At 56.7% G+C, this 8,197-nt stretch overlaps 1 protein-coding gene across 2 annotated transcripts in view; it reads right to left on the bottom strand.

Moving 5' to 3' along the window:
- PPP1R3B (protein phosphatase 1 regulatory subunit 3B) overlaps positions 1–6,599 on the bottom strand; it is an 11,967-nt gene extending 5,368 nt beyond the window's left edge. The window contains exon 1 of one of the 2 annotated variants that reach the window (XM_069104960.1): positions 6,462–6,599. The gene's annotated coding sequence lies outside the window, so the exon portion shown is untranslated. Of the gene's footprint in view, positions 1–5,209; positions 5,404–6,461 lie in introns of those variants that run through there. The other variant, XM_069104959.1, reaches the window with a different exon arrangement.
- Positions 6,600–8,197: the final 1,598 nt, after the last annotated feature.

Here is an 8,197-nt window from a genome sequence, read left to right as displayed (position 1 = left end):
TGTGCACAGGTAATTGTGTATATGTGAATATGAGTGTGTGAATAAGTATGTATGACTGTATATGTATGAGTGTGTATGCATGTGTGTGTGAGTGATTATATATGAGTGTGTATGAGTGATTGTGTGTGAATATGAGTGTGTATGTGAATGTTATATGAGTGTATAACTATGTGTGGATATGCATGTACAAGTGTGTGTAACTGTGAGTGTATGAGTATGTGTGAGTGCCTGTGATTGTATGTGTGCACAAATAATTATGTTTGACTGATTAGGTATATGAGTGACTGTGTGTGCGAAAATGAGTGTGTGTGTGAATAAGTGCATGAGTGTCTGTACAGGTGATTGTGTGTGTAAATAAGTGTGTATGTGTGTGAGTGACTGGGCATACGAGTGTGTATGAGTGACTGTGTGTGTGTGGGATGGGCCAGTGAAGGTTTCAGGGCAGAGCAGAAAGGCCAGAAGCCCAGGCTGGGAGGGTGGGGCTGGCATCTGGGCCCAGGCTCCCCCTCCCCCAGCCCTCTGCTTGCTATGACTTCCAGTGACAATGAGAAAGAGAGAAAGGCATATTTGCTTCAGTTTGGAAAACAGACTTAAGTCTGACTGCAAACCCACTTGTGAAGCCCCAGGCCCAGGCTGCCCTGGACCCCTCTGAGCAGGGGCCAGCCCAGGCTTTGCTCTCCTGGCACCCCCACTGTGAAAAGATGTTGCATTTGGAGTGGGAGGACCTGGGTTCGAATCCAAACTCTGCTTTGTACAACTTGGGTGACCTTGAGAAAGTTCTTTCCCTCCTCTGGACCTCAGTGTCCTCTTCTGTACAATGCAGAGAATGGACTGATGGCTGGCCCTGAGGGCTGAGCCTCAGACCAAGAACAAAGATTCACAACTCTCCACTTCTGCTTTAAGATTTAGAGGAGGAGGTGGTGGGGTGGGGGGTGACAACAGTGGGATCTGAGGCTCAGACAAGGCTCCCTGCCGAGGCCCCTTGTTCTGGAACAGGAAGAGCCTTGGAGGGTCCCTGGTCTGATGCCCTCGGCTAACAGCTGGGAAAACAGAGGGGGCCCAGGGAGCTCCCTCTCAGCCACGCCGGGTGCCAGCTGGCTCCTCTGCTGTGCCAGGAGTGCCTGGCTGCCAGTCTCAAGGAGGCCCCAGCTGGACAGAGCACCAGATAGCCCCATCCTTCCTAGTCGTGGGCCCTTGCTAGGCCCTCCTTCTCTGGCATCTGTCCCCTGGTGTGCAGAAGATCCATGCCCTTCATAAACCTGAGGGCTGGCGGCACCCCCCACGCCTGCCTGGCTTCCCATGGCATGGACGGAGGCCTATCTGGGCCCCCATGCCACTGGCACTTCTCTGAGGAGCCCCTTTCCCTCCAAGGCCTGCAGGTGGGGCAGCCTGGTGCTGGACCCAGAGCTGCTGCTTTGGAGTCAGAGGCCCTGGGCTGCCCCTTCTCTCTATGGGACCTTAGGAAAGTCCTCCCTCTCTGGGCAGCCCTGGTTTCTTCCTTTATGGTGAGGGGGCTGTTCTGGGAGGCCCACATGGGCCCAGAGGCCGGCAGCTTACTGCCCAGACTCAGGGTGAGTGTGGGGGGTAACCTGGGGGGAGGCAGGCTGGCTTGTAGCTGCTACTGATCCCCCAGAAGCAGCCATGGCCTGGGGTGGACCAGCCCTGGTCCTGCTCCCAGGCTCCTCCACGGCCTCACCCTCTCCTGCTTATTCTGGCTTGGCCAGGGCACTAAGCTTGGCATCAGCTTGACACCAGGCCCTCCTGACTGAGCCTAGCACCCTAGCTAGCCATTACACCACATTGTCACAGTGAATAACAACACCTAAGGTCCAGCTTAAATGACATACCCAGGTCACACCACTAGAAAGTGTTCTGCCTCCTAATCCATGCCCCCCATTCAGCCCCCCCCCCTCCAGAATCCCACCCTGTGTGTGACAGAGTGGAAAGAAGTCCAAGAGAGACCAGCACAGAGTGAGGAGGCCTATGTGGACAGTAGACCCGAGTGGAGAGCTGCCCCCTGCCAGCCGACGGTGGCTGAGAACAGGCCCCTCCCCAAGGGCCCCAGGCCAGGGCCAGGCTCCACAGCAATTTGAGGAAGAGGTAAACTGGAAGGATCCTGGCTCTGGTCTTTCCTACCTGACTGAACCTGGGGCTTTGTATGTGGATATCTCATTTGACTCTGCTATGATCATCCCCATTTTGTAGACAGGAAAACTTGAGGCCAAGAGAGTTTCAAGTAACTTGCCCAGGGTCACACTGGCAGGATACAAACTCGGGGCTGCTGGACTCCAGGCCCAATACTCGATTCCATCCACTTTGTCATCTAGCTGAGACTCTTACCCTCTCTTCTTCCTCTCTGAGGAAGGCCTCAGTTTCTTTCCTTGTAAGACTGAGCTCCCCTCCAGTTCTAAGGATCATAGCCAGATCAACACCCTCCCTACTAGGTGCCCTCATGACCAGCTGTCTCAGTAAGACTCACTGTCCCTTCCAGCCCTGGAAGCCACAGCAGGCTCAAGGCATGAGTGAATTTGAGAGGGAGTGGGAGGGGGCCTTCCTAGAGTCAGGATGGCCTTATCTGCTCTGCTGCTTGGCCCCAAACATTCCAGCCTTAGCTCCAGAGGATGTCGTCTGCACTCAGGCAAAGGCACAGGCATGAGCCTGGCCCCCGACAGCTAGTCAAGGCCTGAAAACCCTTAAAGCACAGAAAGCTGTTTGTATCATGAGCCAGAGAGCCCTGGAGTCAGGGGCAGAGAACCCAAATTCAAACCCAGGCCTTCTCCCTACTCTGCCTGCCTGCTATCCATCCATCTATCCATCCACCCCTCTGTGCATCCATTCATCTATCAATTCATCCATCCTCCATCCATTCCTCCATCCATCCCTCTGTCCATCCACCCATCCTCTGTCAATCTGTCCATCAATTCATCCATCAATCTGCCTATCCATCCATCCATCCATCCCAGCACTGTTACTCGGCAGTCATGGACTTTCTCTGGGTTCTACTATCTTCCTTCTTCTCTCACAAACAGGGAGTTGGGCTATATGCACCAACATTCCTCAGCTGCCAAGTCCAAGATCCTACCAAGGTCACAAGAACAGCATGTTCTAGTGAAAACCATCCTGGACTGGGAGTCAGGGAACCTGGGTCCCAGATGAATCTCAGTTCGGCACTCAATGTGTGATCTCTTGCCCCTCTGTGGGCCCCAGTTTCCTCCTGTGCCTGGGAAAGGAGATTGGACCAGCCAGTCAATCTCCAAGCTCCTGATTCATAAATCCTGGAACAGGGTAGGCATTTAAGACAACCCATCCTGACAGCCTTCTATAAAATGTGGTTCCCATGGCAACAGGCCCTGCTGTGCTGACAAAGCTTCATGGTTCTTTGCAAATGGACAGGACAACCTAAGCAAGTCAGACAGTCCTGGGGACCCTTGCATAGCCACAGACCTTGGCTAAGTATGTCTAATAAGGAGAGCTGGCTTCCTGTGGCTAAAGAAAAGACCTCATTTGGAAAGCATTTCATCAGCCGCACTAGCCTGGACCCCTTCTGCCTCCGAATGAGCCCTGAGCACCCCTTGGTGCCCACTGTCCAGATTGAGCTCAGGCCAGACCCAGAGGGCCTCTGTGATTCCCCTCTTCCCTCTCCAGTTGATTCCCATTCCTCGGAAGGGCTGTCAATCAGCTGCTCTCTGGCCTCATTCACCAGCTTTGGGACCACCCAGACCTAAACGCCTCTCCCAGGTTTTCCCTCTTTTAGGCAAGCTTTTTTGAGGGCTTGCCTTTTGTCATTGTATACTGACTGGCTGCCTAGTGCAGCATTGGGCTTAAAAAAAAAACAACAAAAACACTTGTTGTTTGATTGTCTGAGGGAAGAGGGGGTGGGGGAGGGGAGAGCAGAGAGGAGATCCAATAATAGATAAGCCCAACAGTGCCCATTCCTGTCAAGTAAAGTTGGGCATCTTCCTTTGCCCCCTCCCTCCTTCAGCTTTCCTGGAGCCCTGCAGGGCTGTCAGCCATAGATGGGCCCTTGATCTCCATTGTCTACTTTATTTGGAAATAAATAAAGTCAGGGGCCCTTCTGGAAAAAAGTACAGTGGCAGCTTCTGCAGGAGGACCCTTTTTTAGTTAGAGTGCCTTGTTCCTGGCCCCCCACAAAACAGGCCTGCCCTTCACAGGAACCTCAAATCCTCCTCAGAGGCCTCCTCTCCTTCTGACGGGGGCCTTCCCTCCACACTCAGTGAAATAACCCAACTTCATCTTTCCACAGCACTGGCTTAGAGGGGCCCTTGGAAATGCTGAGTCCAACCTCCACATTTTACAGATTCAGAAACTGAGGCTGAGAGAGATTAAACCCTTTGCTGGGGGGACACAGCGAGTAAGTATTTGGGGCACGTCTTCCTGTCACCAAGGCCAGTTCCCTGTCCACCCATTCAGCTCAGGGCCTCTCACTAGTTCTGGGCTCCCCAGCTGTAAAATGGAGGAGGGGCAAGATGAAAGCAGAGCGCCTACATTCTAGGACTCTTCTCCCCAAGAGACAGTTGCAGGCTGCCAGCTGAGCTGCGGCATGGCCCTCCCCCACCCCCTCTCCCAGCGACACAATCTTGGTCTCCTTATGGAAGATGTGTTGTATGTTTGGGAGGCAGGGGCTGGCCCCTTCGCAGGATGGCTTCACTGGACTGGCCGTCCCTGCAGAGCCCCCAAAGTCAGGGCCTTGGCAGTGGGGGAGGGGAGTTCTCTTCCCAGAATTGGCACCAATTAGCTCGATAAATAGAGGCGTCTCATCTTTCAGGTACATCAAATAGAGACAGCGCGGTCCTCCCCCTCCCCCCAGTTTTACACCCGTGGCAGAGCATTTAGAGTTGAAAAGGAGAGCTAGAAATAGGCCTGGCATCCGCATAGTCAGTCTTTCTGGGTTATTCGGGCTGGATTCTGGAGAGCCTCTCATCTAGCAGGTGGGATTAGACAAGCTCCAAGGAGCAGTGACTCGTTCAAAGCTGGTGGGGGCCCGATGCTCCGACCCGCCCCGGGGTAGGAACCCAGGGACCGGCAGTCTAAACAGGCTGGGCTAGCGATGGCCGTCCCCTCCAGCTGTGACATTCTAGGCTCCGGCTATCTCCCGCCCCACCCCCAGGCAGATCCTGGTTAAGGGGGGAGGGGGAGGATCGACTCTCCCCTCCTCGGTCCGGACCTAGAGGACGGCCTTGGCACTCACCTGGCTGGGTGCCGGGGAATCCCGTCCCTCTACCGGGGAAGGGGAGGTGAGGCAACGGCTGGGGCAGCGCGGAGCCTGAGCCCCAAGCCGGGACTACGTGCGCATCCGGCCGGTCTGGATGGAGAGCAAAGGAAGGGAGGTCGGGCCCTGCTTCGGGAGATCCATCGGGGGAGTAGAGGGAGGGAGGAGGAGGAGTCGAAGGAGGAGCTGGAGGAGCAGCAGCTTGGGGGCCCGTCCCCCATCCCGTTCCACCTACTGGCCCCGCGGGCTCCCCCGGGTGGCAGCCCGCGACACAACCCAGACCGAGGGGGAGGGGTAGGGGGATGAGCTTAGCTTTCCGTGCCAACAGACCCCCCCCCCCCCCCCCCCCCCCCCCCCCCCCCCCCCTGGGCTTCCCCCCCCCCGCCCCCCCCTCCCCCCCCCCCCCCCCCAGCAAAGATCACGCCAGAAGGAAACTGAGGCAGCCCCGGGCGGAGCAGCTACTAGTCCCAGGTCACACAGCCCGTCGGAACCCGAAGCGGATAGGGTGATCCGAGCCACTTTCTCGGTCCCCCGGACCGATGACTACTGCCCTTTGGGTGTGTGTGTGTTAGTGTGGGTCTGTGTGTGAGCCCAACCGGGATGTGGGTGGGGGTGGGGTGCAGAAGAGACCTTTCTGAGGATCTGTAGGGAGTGGGGGCCGGCGGCAGTAGCTGGCCAGGACCCCTTCCAGGGCCAAATCCTGTCTCTGTACACGCCGGCCTCACCCAGCCCCTCCCCAGAATGTAGTGTTGAGGTCAGTTAGTCTGGCCTTTTAGTTTTATAGAGGAGGAAACTGAGGCCTCGTTTGTTTTGGAATTGGATGGAAAGGGCAGGACCTTCCGGACCCAAAAATCTGGTCCGATCGTGGTGATGGGGTAGTTCCCCAGAGCCTCGGGTTCTGCCCTCTCCCTGGCCCCTACCCTCCCACCCCCTGCTTCTCCAGGGGAGGACCCCTGGACCCCCCGCGCGCGAGGCAGGGAGGGAAAAGGATTGTCTAGAGCCTCGAAGGCGAGCAGATGCGGTTGTCCCAAGCCTGGCTTCCCCCTGCGCCCCCCGCTTCCGTTATTCCAAGAACCGGAGCCCGCGGCTCCCCAAAGTACAGTGACTTGCGCTCCCCCTGGCGCCGCATCGGCTCCCTGTGCCCCACGAAAAAGGCGAGGCGATTTGGACGTTCGGCTGGATCGATCGGACGGACCCCTGCCCAGTTCCTCTTCCCAAAGTTCGGACCTACCCGCTCAGTCTAGCCGCAGCTGCGGTCCAGAGCCGGGCAAACTCCGCTCCCTCCCCTCGGGGGGCCAGCGCCAGTGGGTGCAGCTGCCCGGCGTCCAGGCCACCTCCCGTGGTGCTGCCCGCGGGCACCTTTAAGCCTCTGCCCCCTCCAGGGCGCCGGCACCCCCAGCCAACCTGGCCCCCCGACCCCGCCTCCCCCCGGCCCCCAGCCAATGGGCGCGATCGGGTCGCGGAGCCGGCCAATGGCTGGGCCGGCCGTCTGGAGCTGTGGGTCAGCGATCCGCAGGCCGGCGGCCCGCCGCGTGATGGGCCGGGGGCCAAGGCTGGGGAGACTGCGTGCCGGCAGCGTGGCGCTCGGTTGGCAGGGGTACAGACGACTGGAGGAATGGGACGGGGGCTGGGTCTCCGTGTGTTGATGGGGGAGGCAGAGCCCCCAGAACCTCCCCAAAGTCGGTTCAGCAGTCAGTCAATCAGCAGGCATCTATTTCCAGGCATTGGGCTAGGGGCTGGAAATAGATGCCAAGAGGGGCACCCCCGCCCCTCCCCGCCCAGCTCTGACCTGCCGCCATCCCCGGTCAGGGCAGAGCATCTATCTGAGCGCTGGCGGCTCCCGGAGGAAGTCAGTGTCCTTCAGCTGAAAGGAAGGCCTCTGCGCCACTGCAGGAGGAAGGAGGACTTCTGCTGTATCCCCAGCTCCCTCCCTTCAAAGCTCCGCTCCTTACTGACCCAACGCTAGGGCCCTCCCCCTCAACATTGTAGTGCACCCCCTCCTCTTAGACCAGCCCAGTGGGAGAAGTGAGATAGACTGAGGACCTGGCTGCCTTCACATCCCACCCCTGGCACGTGTGTGTGTACCCTCTGTAACCTGACTGGCTCCGGGAAACCTTCCAGTGCTAGATCCTGTCTCTGTACACGCCAGGCTTCCCCAGCCCCTCCCCAGAATGTAAGCCCTTTGAGGGCAGGAGCAGTTCTTAACTGCATCAACACCGTTAGGCTTTTGCATAGTAGGGTGAACTCCCTAGTAATTATGTGTTAAATCGATCAAAAGGGGAACTTTGTTTAGAGCTTTAGAGTCAGCTTCCACACCCAGGAAGACCAGGTCCCACTTGTGATACAGAGTGACCAGGTGACCCCAGGCAAGTCACTGACCTGGAGTGTCAACCTGCATTCACAGGAGGAGTTTCCCATATGGAAGTTCCCTGTGACAACAAAATCACAGGTCCAATCTGTACCTTCTCAATCAACAACAACCACTATGTGTCTGTGCATGCCCTGGGGCTAGAGAGATCCCAAGAGCCTGTGCCTGCCCCAGAAGCTTCTGTGGAGCTGAGGAAGCCACTATGTGTCTATATACATATATACACACACAACAGATACAAGATGACAATATGTAACCATACAGCTGTGTGTGTGTGTGTGTGTGTGTGTGTGTCTGTACACACAAATATATACATACTCATAACAGATACAAAGTGGTCTGGGGAGGTGGCAGGGTCAGGGAATCAGCTGAGGCTTCATGTCCAACATACATCTGAGCTGAGCCTGAAAGGTAACTACAGATTCTGAGTTACCGAGATGAATGCGAAGGGCATTCCCAGCATTCGAATGGCCGTGCAAAGGCATGAAGGTAAGAGACAGAACGTGCTGCATGAAGAGCAAGCAGAAGGCCAGTATGTGGAGAGCAATACATTGGACTGGAATGATAGGTTAGGTTAGGGTCAGGCTGTGAAATCTAAA

The sequence above is a fragment of the Petaurus breviceps genome, unplaced genomic scaffold, assembly GCF_028583685.1.
Source record: "Petaurus breviceps papuanus isolate PSGF00001 unplaced genomic scaffold, PetGlider_PUasm1.0 689, whole genome shotgun sequence".
In the NCBI taxonomy this organism is placed as follows: Eukaryota; Metazoa; Chordata; class Mammalia; order Diprotodontia; family Petauridae; genus Petaurus; species Petaurus breviceps.
The sequence above is the reverse complement of the archived record's forward strand: the minus strand, read 5'-3'. Positions and strand labels throughout refer to the sequence as shown.